General features: G+C 46.1%; 1 protein-coding gene across 2 annotated transcripts in view; it reads left to right on the top strand.

Moving 5' to 3' along the window:
• C17H4orf51 (chromosome 17 C4orf51 homolog) overlaps positions 1-7590 on the top strand; it is a 47582-nt gene extending 39992 nt beyond the window's left edge. The window contains exon 7 of one of the 2 annotated variants that reach the window (XR_011250074.1): positions 7351-7590. The gene's annotated coding sequence lies outside the window, so the exon portion shown is untranslated. The remainder of the gene's footprint in view (positions 1-7350) is intronic. The other variant, XR_011250076.1, reaches the window with a different exon arrangement.
• Positions 7591-12584: the final 4994 nt, after the last annotated feature.

The raw sequence follows: 12584 nt of genomic DNA, 5'->3' as shown, positions 1-12584 counted from the left end.
TCACTTTCATGCATTGGAGAAGGAAATGGTGACCCAGTCCAGTACTCTTGCCTGGCGAATCCCAGGGACAGAGGAGCCTGGTGGGCTGCCGTCTATGGGGTCGCACAGAGTCAGACACGACTGAAGCGACTTAGCAGCAGCAACAACAGCTGCATTGATTGTTTGTTTGTTTTTTTTAAATTTAAAAATATTTTTGGCTACACCATGCATCCCTAAGGACCTTCATTACCCAACGAAGAATCGAACCTGTCCCTCCTGTAGTGGATGAACAGAGTCTTAACCACTGGACCCCCAGGGAAGTCCCTCCATCATGTTTTTTAAGAGACCTATCATATTGCCTTCTAACCCTTCAACTTTTCACACTGGAATCCTTATTTTATCATTCTGGGCATAGTAGAAAGGTGGGAGCAGGGCTAACTTGACTATTTGTTTTTGCAGTTCTCCAGACTCTTGTAATTTAGTGTGCTGTGTGTACTTGGTCGCTCTGTTGTGTCCGACTCTCTGTGAGCCCACGGGCTGTAGCCCACCAGGCTCCTCTGTCCATGGGATCCTCCAGGCAAGAATACTGCAGTGGGTTGCCATGCCCTTCTCCAGAGGATCTTACCAACTCAGGGATTGAGCCTGGCTTCTGCTTTGCAGGCATATTCTTTACCGTCTGAGCTGGAGGGCAGTTGTATTTAGAAGTACTACTGACTTTTACCCACGAAGCCCATTTCCTGTGGATGTCTTTGACTGACAGAAACTTGTTCAGGCAGACAGCAAGAGCAGGGCATGAAGACAGACCAGATGCACTTCAAAGGATGAATTATGCCAGAAAATGATGTGGAAAATTGGTGCGGAGTATGGCTGGGATTCTAGATTACTCTTCTCTTCTTCAAAGGACTGTGAAGTGGGGATCAGGAGAGGTTAGGGCTCCCCGTGAGGGAAAGGAGGGTTCAGCATCTTCAGGCAAGTATGAGGCACATGTGATTTTTTTTCTTTCACTACCAAAGTTAACAGGGCTTCCCTGCTGGCTCAGTGGTAAAGAACTCACCTGCCAGTGCAGGAGATGCGGGTTCAATCTCTGGGACGGGACGATCCCTGAAGAAGGAAGTAGCAACTCACTCCAGTATTCTTGATGGGAAACCCTGCGGACAGAGGCACCCGGTGAGCTACAGTCCATGGAGTTGCAAAGAGTTGGACCTGACTTAATGACCAAACAACAACAACCAAACTTGATCCAAGAGTAGACGCTTCTCCTTGTCACCAGCTGCTCACCAACAATTCATTCTGGAACATGTTGGAATTTGGTTTCCACCCTTAGCCTGTCACTGACGCTGCATCCTGAAAGATCACCAAGGGCCGGCAGATCATGGGTCAAGGATGTGGGATTCAACCTCAGCTGCCTCTTCCTTGGGGATTTTGCTGAAAGGACCCTCTCGCCACAGCTCCCTGGAAGCACTGTGCTTTGCCGTGACTTCTCTGACTGTTGCTCTTTGGACTCCTGTGGTGCCTCCCCCTCTTTCCCCTGGGCAGTTGGTATCTCCCAGGGTTCTGTCTTTGGTGCATTCGCTGCTGTTGCTCTTGCTGCGGTGGCGTTATCACCTGCCCCACTGGCTCCAAAAACCACCTTTGGGCCTACAAGCCTGATCATGAGCTTTGTCTGAGCTCTAGAATAACACTTTCTAAAACCTTTACAACTCGAGAATGACCTACTCAGAGAGGAAATTACTTCTAGACCTTTGGCAAGGATGCTGAGGCCCTGCACCCAGATGTTAAGAGGGGAAAGACAGGAGAGATTCATAAAATACTTGGCAGATAAAATGAACAGGACTTTGATGCATTAGCTGTCCAAAGAAAGGGAACAAGAGAAAGGAAAAGGAGAGATAGAAGGGGGCAAAGTTGACCCCTGTAGCTCAGGTAACTTGGAGGGTGGGTGTCCCTTATTGATCTAGCCCAGTGGTCCCCAACCTTTTCGGCACCATGGACTGGTTTTGTGGAAGACAGTTTTTCCACTGACTAGGGGCAGGGGGATGGTTTGAGGAAGATTCAAGCACATTACATTTGTTGTGCACTTTACTTAGGACATCAGCTCCACCTTGGGTCATCAGGCATTAGATCACGGAGGCTGGGGACCCCCTGTCTAAAGAGCACGTGGTTAAGCGGCACATCTCAGGGAGCAGATGGTGGTTTCAGTTTAGCATATCTGAACCTACCACGTCTCTCTGCCCTTTGCATCCTCCTTCCCTGTAGCATCGCTAGGATTATCTTCCTAAAATACAGGTCAGATCCTGCCATTCTCCTTCTCAATGTTTTTGCTTAGTTCTTGTTAACTAGAGAGTCGTTTAGATGTTCAGACTCCTTAACAAGGGACTCAAAGCCCTACCCAAGCTGGCTTTGTTTGGTTTCATTATCATCTTCTAGCACAACAGAGCCAGCCATGCGGTTTCTCACCTTCTTGCTTTTCCTCAAGCTGTTCTCTCAATCTGGAATGCCCTCCCCACTCTTCCCGCCTCGGAGAATCCTACTCAGTCTTGAGACTGCAGTTGGCTTTCTCCATTCCCCAGAAAGCCTCCTGTCACCCTGGTTGTAAGTAGTCACTCTTTATTCAATATTTCTATAGCAATATATGCGTATTTTTTTTCCTGGTATTATAGTGCATTTGTTCAAATGTGCGTTTCTCCTGTGGGTTGGCAGACACTTTAAAAGGGGCTTCCCAGGTGACTCAGTGGTAAAGAATCTGCCTGTCAGTGCAGGAGATGTGGGTTCCATCTCTGGGTCAGGAAGATCCCCTGGAGGAGGAAATGACAACCCACTCCAGTATTCTTGCCTGGAAAATTGCATGGACAGAGGAGCTTGGCGGGCTACAGTCCATAGGGTTGCAAAAGAATCGGACACAACTTAATGACTGAGCACCGCACATCCCAGCAAATGCCTAAATGTTAGGGACTATGTCTCATGTATCCCTGTTTCTTACCAGCTGCCAGCACATAACTTTCCACGTATCGATTGCTCACTAAATAATGAAAGAAAAGGGAGAAATTGGTCAAGGTTAGAGTGGAAGTGGCGGAGAAGGCAATGGCACCCCACTCCAGTGTTCTTGCCTGGAGAATCCCAGGGATGGAGGAGCCTGGTGGGCTGCCGTCTATGGGGTCACACAGAGTCGGACACGACTGAGGTGACTTAGCAGCAGCAGCAGCAGCAGAGTGGAAGTGGAGTCTGGGGTATGGGGGAAGAAGTGATGGGTTGTACAGGCTTCCTTTAGAACCTAACAACTGGGATGGGAACTTGGGTTGTGGAGAACAGGTGCAGAGAATAATGATGAGGGAGGCAGTGGATTATGGGTAATGTGAGGGGTTCATATATAAAGACAGGATCCCATGACACCAAATCAGAGTGAAAGTGTTAGTCCCTGAGTCGTGTCCAACTCTTTGCGACCCCATGGACTGCAGTCTGCCAGGCTCCTCTGTTCATGAGGTTTTCCAAGCGAGACTACTGGAATGGGTTTCTAGTCCCTTCCAAGCGAGAATGCTGGAATGGGTTGCTAGTCCCTTCTCCAGGGGATCTTCCCAACCCAGGGATCAAACCTAGGTCTCCTGCATTGCAGGCAGATTCTTTACCGTCTGAGCCACCGGGAAAGCCCCACAAAATCATGGGTGAACACAATGTAGCCTGCCTTATGGGCAGACAGGCCAAATCATAGTGTCCCTTCATCAACAGGGAATTTTTACTCTGCCCATTTAAAAAGACACATAGCCTTGTTGTGTGACCAAAACCCTTGCATATTCAGTGATGGCTGCTGTGTCTTTGTCTGATGCCATAAAGAGATGGGACCTCGACCAATAGTATGATGATGACCCATTGCTATGCCCATTTGTTTAACTGTAGAAAAGATAGTCAAGAGGATATTCTCTTAACAAGATTTCTTTGCCCCTTAATTATTCTTTCCACATGATACTCTTTCATTAGCCTGTATGTATTTTTAGCAGCACAAAGGAAGAATGAAAAATGTTACCTTTTAATAGTGTGAATCCCAGCATAAAACAATTCCTGGTCTTCCCTCTGGTTGCTCTCACACAAATGCCGCTGTGCATGCTGTCTGCATGTTCTGTGTAACCATGCCTAGCCCACTCTTCCTTAGTAAAATCACCGCCAGTTGTGGGTTGTTGGCGCTATTTAGTCTCCGTCATGTCTGACTCTCTGGCAGCTCCATGGACTGCGGCCCACCAGGCTCCTCTGTTCAAGGGATTCTCCAAGCAAGAATACTGGAGTAGGTTGCCATTTCCCTCTCCAGGGGATCCTGCATTGGCAGACAGGTCCTTTACAGTTGAGCCACCAGGTAAAGCCCAATTGTGGGTTACAGGTGGAAAAAAAAAAAAAAGATGAAATACCTTGAACATTTCAATTTTCAATTGGGGGCTTCCCTGGTGGTCCAGTGGTTAAGAATCCACCTTGCAGTTCAAACGGCATTGGTTCGATCCCTGGTCCAGGAAGATCCCACACGGTGTGGAGCAAGTCAGCCCATGAGCCAGAACTACTGAGCCCACGCACTACAGCTACCGTCGCTGGCGCGCCCAGAGCCCATGTTCCGCAGCAAGAGACGCCCACACACCGCAAGGAAGAGCAGTCCCTCCTTCACAATCAGAGAAGGCCCTTGTGCAGGCAGAAGACGACATAGATAAATACATCTCTACAGAAGTTTTCAATTAGCTATTTTCCACGAGAGCAGATACCTCCCTGTTCAGCCCCACATTCGTTCCTCCGGGAGGTACAAGCGTAGAGAAAATGCCAGGTGAATGCAACTCCTTTATTCTTCGATGAGTTCTGGCTGCCAGCCCTTTGTTGGACCAGCATTTGCGATCAGCTAGGACCTCTGAGAGCCACCAGGATGCCTTTTGCTTGGGCTTGAGGCTGCGCGAAGCCTGAGGCGTGGCGGCTCTTCCCTGGCTTCGTGTGGGCTCTCGCGGCTTTCCCAGTCTAGGAGGCTCTCTGAGGTGGGGGACAGCCCATGTCCCTGTCGAGCAATTTCCTCTCAGTCAAGTCCCAGAAGGACTCGGTCTCATTAGAGAAATCAAAAGGGGAACTCCAGAGGAGGGAGGGCTCTAAAGAGATTTTATAGTTTCTCTCTGGCTATCCAAGTGGGAGAGCCTTTATTAATACCTGCTGCTCAGGTCCACCGCTTTCCTTCCGTAGCACCACAAGCCAACACTATCTCAGTTCTTCCCAGCTCCCAGTGGGGGAAAGGAGAAAGTCTTCAGGCTAACCTAACAGGTTGGATGTACAGCCAACATTGGTTTAGAGGCCAATAAAGGGATGTCAACATTTATGCCAAAGATGACTATCTTATCGGATACCGATGGCTCTGCATCTCACAGACTTAATCTGCTTTTTTCCAGCCTTCGCTGCAGCAACCATCTCTGGTCAGGTGTGGCTGACAGCACCTCCCCTCAGCTTCACCAGCAGCCTCTTACATGCTGCCCCACTGGCTTCTTTGCCGCCTCTGCGGCTGTCTGTGGGGAACTTTTCAGTCATTCCAAGTCATGGGCAAAGCTGGAAGTGCAAGGGAATTGACACACACTGCGGCTGCTCGGGCCCCTTCTCCCTGCTCTCATGTGACTTGTCAGTCCTGAGGCACACAGCTCCTTAGGAGGTTCCCACAGTGACGCAATGCCAGTTGTTCACTGCAGTGACTATCTTGCCAAAGCGCCCTGGGATTGGCTTTCCCCTCTTACCTGCTTCACTCTTTCTAGTTTCCCACTTTTGTTTCTGGAATTACTTCCAAAAATAAATCTCAAGGTTCAGCTTTTTAGGGGAACCCAGAAAACACCGAGATAAAAGAAGGGGGCAGACTATAAACGCTGATCAAACCCATTGTGTGGAGAATGTTCTAACAGAACTTCTATTTGAAGAGGGACATAAGGGAACGAGGGGGCTTGACTGTCGTTTGTAATAATACACATTGAGAAGTCTGTGGACCACTATTTAGAAATTGCAGTTAAAAATGGAACTCTAAAGCCAAGTGATGACATTTCCTATCTAGAAATCTTTGCGACTGGAGAGACATCATTCTGGAATTCAGGCTGGAAGATGGCTAGATAAATGTCCCTGGTTCTAGCCCCGTGTTTGCTCTTGACTTACTTGTCTGATTAGGGGCATAGGTCAGTAATTTTCCTGTCTCTGGAAAACACGTGTCGTCTTTCCATCCAATGAAAGTGCCTGTAAGCACTGATGATGTGCTTAGAGTCCTTGGGTCCAGAGTCTTTCTAAACAAGTGACAAAATGAGAAGAATATATTCTTTAGGTTAAAACTAAAGTGTCTTTCATTACCTTTTAAAAGAAAACCATTTGCTCTTCTCCAGAAAACACCTGACACGTGGTTGGCAGAAAGCTTAGCAATCACAGCAGCACCAGTCACCTGGTGGAGGCTGGAAGCAAGAGGTGGGAAAGGGAGGGGGTGGAGTGAGAGGCGTGATGATGGCCAGGGCGAAACCTTTCCATCCCACCTGGCCACCCCCAATCATCTAAGCAGATTAAGTACCCATAGTTAGGTGAAGCATTTTGTTGTTGTTGTTTAATTGCTAAGTTGTGTCCGACTCTGCAACCCCACGGACTGCAGCCCACCAAGCTCCTCTGTCCTTGGGATTTTCCAGGCAAGAATACTGGAGTGGGTTGCTATTTCTTTCTCCAAGGGATTGTCCCCACCCAGCGATCTCCTGCTCGGCAGGCAGATTCTCTACCTGAGCCACCTGGGAAGCCCAAGCCACCCTCAAGATGACTGCAGACAATCCAAGCATGATGCCTAATGTTTAATCAGAAGACATACATTCCAAATTCTGAAGTGGGCAAAAATATATTTTTAGGCATTGTTTTCTCCCTTAAGTCTGTTGTGGCTTGAAAATGTTGAGGTGCCATTGTTGCCATAAGTGCCTTGCGAGGGTTCTGTTCGGTGACCACTTTTGCTTCAGACTGACTTGCTCATCATACACGTTATCTGTTAGGGTGGGAAGGGATCTAGAGACCATCTAGTTCAGTCTTTCTTTTTATAAGGTGCTTCCGAGTCAGACTTCAAACTCAGGTGATCTAACTCCATGGGAATGTTTTATGGTTGGAAAACTTTTTCTGTCATCCAGACATTCTCACTAAAGAGGCTGGAAGACCACCTCTAGGGACTGGTATAGGGGAAAATAATTGGAAGTATGAACTGAGATAGATTCTCTGCTCAAGTTCTATAATTCTGTTAAAAATGAATTAACTTACACTTACCTTAACTCCATCAGAAAGGAATTCCAAGGCAATATAGCAATTGACTTTCCCTTTCTCCTTTGCAGCTCCTACCAACATGAGCAGGATTTACATTTTCCTGTTTTACAGATCCAGCTGGCAAGAATTATGAATGGCAGAACAGCTAACTCATAAAGAAGAGGCCCTGATGGATAACCTCAGACCATTCAGACCTTGGACAGAAGAATGGGCCCCTTGGTCCATACAGCCACACTTTATTTACCCCAGGGCCAGCATTATGGGCATTTGCTTTCTTAGTGAATTTTAATTACTTGCAAAATAAACCTCATTTTGTGTGGGATTCTTCTGTTCTGAGAGTCCTAGATCTAAGAGTGTTGCCTGGGGTCTCTTGAACATCTGAGGTTGGTGACACCTTGGAACGCAGTCTGAATCCCGAGTATTCTCTGATCCTGTGGTTTTTGCTCACAGGTCTTAAGGCACTGTTGGGAAGGATTCCAGCTTTACCTTCTCTTAGTGGGCTTTTCAGGTGGTGCTGGTAGTAAGGAATCTGCCTGCCAATGCGGGAGATGTGGTTTCCATCCCTGGGTTGGGAAGATCCCCCGGGGGAGGGCGTGGCAACCCACTCCAGTATTCTTGCCTGGAAACTCCCACAGAGGAACCTGGTGGGCTACAGTCCATGGGATCACAGAATCGGACATGACTGAAGCAACTTGGCACGCACGAATGAAAAAACTGATGAAGTTGTATTTTGTATGTGCCCCCGGGCCGCTTATGAACCCCTGCCAACAGATGAAATCACTCAGCTGTTGTCCCCTCCCACTGCTCCCCCTCCTCCTGTATGAGTTACCCCCAAGGACTGAACGCACCGAGGTGACTTGATTCTGCATTTGGGCCACTAAGGAGATGTGCCTTCCGCTGCAAATCCTGCGTGAGCCCCATGTGACCTTTGGCAGCAAGGGGCTCTCATGTGACGCTTCTGACTGTGGGTATGGAGGTACCAGTGGTCATCAAGCCTTGGCATCTCTCCTTGTGCCCGTAACCGGCTCTGTGGCTCTATGAAATGGTCAAGGACAGTTTCTGGGGTCCACCAAACGGGGGCAGTCAGCTGTAGATACACTATAGAAAACATGGCCTTGAGTCTTAGCTTACAGTCTAGTTAACATGACGGGAGTAAAAGGATGTATGATCTTGGATGAAATTCCAACAGGGGCCACACAGCTGGGTGGGGGTGCCGGGGTCCCTGAGCATCGATCTGAGTAAATGATGATGGAAGAGGATGAGGCCTGTCCTGTCCTGGATGGCTCCCATCCCATCCACTTTTCAACATTACTGAAAGCTCATTAGCAGGCGAAATGACTACCAAACTGATGATTATTTTCTTTCTATTTCTGGCTTTTCTCAACCAAAGGGAAAATGTGAGGTAGATGTGAAATCTAAGGGGAAAAAATACATACACAAAATGAGAAGTCATGTCTGCCTGTAGTGCTAGCAAAAAGCAAAGAAGTCTGAGTTATTTTAATGTTTTCAATAAATACCAAACACAACTGAGTATTTGGATCGAGGGAGAGAAGATTATTCACTCTCCTAAGACAGTTACTGGATGAAAACACGACGTGTCTGATTAATGATTGGCCGTTTCCAAAGTGGCTTCTCCTACATTACCTCATTTTATAAAAAGTAAATTTCATCTTTTACATGTTAAAGTGAAGCAGTTTGTAATTTCTTGCAAGTAAAGGACATTAATGAGCAAGCTGTGAACCAGCAGAAGATTCTCTTCTGCTGCCTTGCATTTTTCATCAACCATCACCGAGTCACGGGGACGTTCTAACAGAACTTTAAAATGGTGTTTTAAAAAATTGTTTGCATTGATCAGTGTGTTTGCTCGCCTGATGTCATTCTCGCTTGCTCTCTTTCTTCTGGGCTCAGTTTCTTTCTCCAGTACCTTCCTTTGAATGGAGGACTAGTACTTGCATTCAGATAGATTATTATTTAGCTTAGAAAACATACCACTTATTACAGTTCTTATAGTTGCTACACTTCATTAAGACAAACAGAATTACTCATCTGCAGTCCCCTCTTTGGGTATGCGGTCAATAAAATGCTGTTAAGCAGGAGAGGGTAAGGCTGGTGTACATTTTCCAGTGCCACTAAGTATTTTCTGGAAGGAGCCAGCTTGCAGCTGTACTGATGGATGAGAGGGTCTCAATACTAATGGCCTTGAATGATTTACATAGTAGCAGTTTGCATTAGAACATGGCTGTTCAAAACCTGCATTTTGCAATAGTTGTAACTAGTACTGAACACTTCCTAGGACTTCCCTGGTGGCTCAGACAGTAAAGAATCTGCCTGCAGTGCAGGAGATTTGAGTTCAATCCCTGGGCTGGGAAGATCCCCTGGAGAAAGGAATGGAAACCCACTCCAGCGTTCTTGCCTGGAGAATTCATGGACAGAGGAGCCTTGTGGGCTACAGTCTATGGGGTGGCAAAGAATCAGACACGACTTGGAGACTAAACTGACCTAAAACACACTGAAACTGGAATATCAGAACACAGTGAGACAAAACTCAGATTAACAAGTAGCCAAGAATGGCACCCAAGAAAGAAAAAGAAACAAGAGTATAGCCAACCTTTTCTTTTTTTAATTAGAGTATATTATACTTCCAAACTGGATACACTAGAAATTGGCAATGCAACGTAAGATGCAAAGGAATATACCAGTTACTGTCAAAATGACCCTGTACAGCCTTGTAATGCAAAAAGCTTTATACAATACAAATTTTCAGTAATGTACATAAACCTTGACAGTATGATCATCTGAACATAATACGAGGAGTTAAAAAAAGGAAAGAAGAAAGTGCAGAGAACTCTAACTGTATCACTATATGGAAAAATAAGCTAGCTTTCATTGAAGAATGCATAGTGAAAACAGAATCAAAGTTAGTTGGCAGGTGACTATCTCAAAGATGTTAGTGTTTTACACGGAAAGGATATCTATGGAATACATCCTTCCCTGAGTATCAAACTGCAAACCAAATTCAGGGGTATGTATTACCTCAGTGGAATCTGAAAAATGCTGTAGATTTTTCTTTATTAATAACAATAATAATAATATAAAAAGTCAAACAAACTCCAAACACACCTTTTCTCACTCAGAAAACTTTTATAATTTACCAGAAAGATTGATGACTCTTTCCAAAGTGCTAAAAAAGTTGCCCAATTACATTAAGCATCATTAAGTCATTCAAATCCAAGTTCAGTGGCACACGTCTGAGCGGTAACCGTCTCCTTCCAACACCCCTCTTGATCTTGAAAGTTTCACCCTGGGACCTCGTATTGCACAAGTGGCATGCTGTAAGATCTGCAGTCCTTCAGGGCCACCCTTCAGGTTTTTAACCTGCCGTTGCTCACGTGGGGCTCGCCCTCCTGCCAGCCTCTGTGGGTTCCCCATGGCCCTCTTTCCTGTAATCACTGAACTTGTAATTGTGAAAAGCACGTGATTAGCCAAGTGGCACATTCTCCATCACATGGGGGTAAAGACGTGACTTGAAAAAAAACACCAACCCACCCATAAGCCCAGTGTTCCTGGAGTGTATCGTCCATACCTGTCTACAGTGCCTTTGACTGAAACACTGACAGGGCGACGCTGAATGGCATTTCAAATGTGGCCAAGAACAGGCGTCTCTGCCGGAGAATGAGCCAGGGTGCGGGAGCGTCCTGCCCTCCCTGGCTCAGCCTCCCTGCCCCCCGGCGACAGCTCCTTAGTGTAAACAGGCTTGCCAGGGCTGGACAACTGGCAAGGGGAGCGGAGCACACCTGCTAGGTCTGGGGGAGGAAGGGTGGGTGTGGGGGAGGACCGTGGTGTGGACAGAAGGTACAGATTTCCGGCTTCCTGTAGAACTGTACAAGGGGGAGCTTTCGGGGAAGCAAACCGACTAGAGGAAGAAAATTCGGGATGCTTTTATTTCCCTCCAGGTGAAACAGATGGAAAAAAAAAAAACCCACCTCTAGGGTAATACATGATAGAAACCAGCAACGCAGTAAGAAAGCATTCCTCCTGTACACCGGTTCTTTAACAGATAAATAATATATAAACTTTATATTCCAAACTTCCCATTATCATACAAAGCACATTTCTTCCTGCTCTTTTAGCCTGTTTCATACTGGAAATTCTGTTGTCTTAAAAATACAAGCCATTAACATGTTTAGCCAAAGATTCTTTTCTTCTTTTTACATCACCCCTGACTTTTTAAGAATAGCGAGGGGTTGTACAACCAATCCACACCTGCTTCTTGCTGCAATAAAGTGCTGCACGTAAGTTGCCATTTTAATGACCACAAAATAAGAGCTTTAAATAAGTATAAAGTTAGCCTCCTAGCAGGTTATATCTACCAGGCGTTAACAAAATGGAATACAGAATTACTAATAACATGGAGAACACCGCTATAGCCAGACAATTTGCAAACACAATGGAAACGTCTCAGGGGCATAAACTGAACGGTAGGACTGAACAGCACCTTTTTGTTGGGTTGTTATATGTCAAAGAGGTTATGACAAAAGTTTCAAACATACAGTCTACTCATTCCATAAAAAAGGTACATTTTCTTCCTTTTATGTTTCTTTTTTTTTTGCAGATGAGAAACAAAAGCTAGTGCAAGGCCAAAGCACTGTGCAAAACTGCCATTTCTTTTTTTTTTTTTTTTTTAGTCTGAGCATTTATACCCAGAATTTATCCAAACCCCTTTTAATCTCCTCGGCTGGATTTATCAACCATAAAAATTTTCACTCATACATTGTTTTTCCTTTTCCTGCAAACAAATGGTAACCACTGACTTAATACATCACATATATATATATATATTTAATCTGCCCTTAAAAAATGATGCACTGTGTGTGTACCATACACATTGCATACGTATGGACACACACACAAAACACACTTGAGTTTTGTGATGTTGGCTGCAGTGCTGCAAGCTATTTCTTCCAGGTGGGGCTCTCGATTGCTCTCTTCATAACCAGAGATGCGAGCGCAAGATCTCCAGGACTCTGGAGAAATCGCAGGCAGCACTGAGTTGTCTACCATTCCTCCGTCGAGTAAGCACCAGGCCCTACCACTCTGCAGCCACAAAATAGAGAGGGGAAAGGTGATGGAGGAGCTCCGGGAGGGACTGCAGCGCATGAACCACCCAGGAGGGCAAACAACGCTCATCGCTGTCAAAGAAGCCAGTACAAAGAAGGTGCAAACGTCATGGCGCACGACACACGGCTGTCTCTTTCCGAATCCACAAACGCCCACATGCCCCATTTGCCCAACAGAAAACAAAATGCACCAGTATGGAAGCTTACAAGTGCTGATTGCTATTAAGG

This window comes from Ovis canadensis, chromosome 17, assembly GCF_042477335.2.
Source record: "Ovis canadensis isolate MfBH-ARS-UI-01 breed Bighorn chromosome 17, ARS-UI_OviCan_v2, whole genome shotgun sequence".
Taxonomy (NCBI): Eukaryota; Metazoa; Chordata; class Mammalia; order Artiodactyla; family Bovidae; genus Ovis; species Ovis canadensis.
This window is presented reverse-complemented; position numbering and strand designations above follow the sequence as displayed.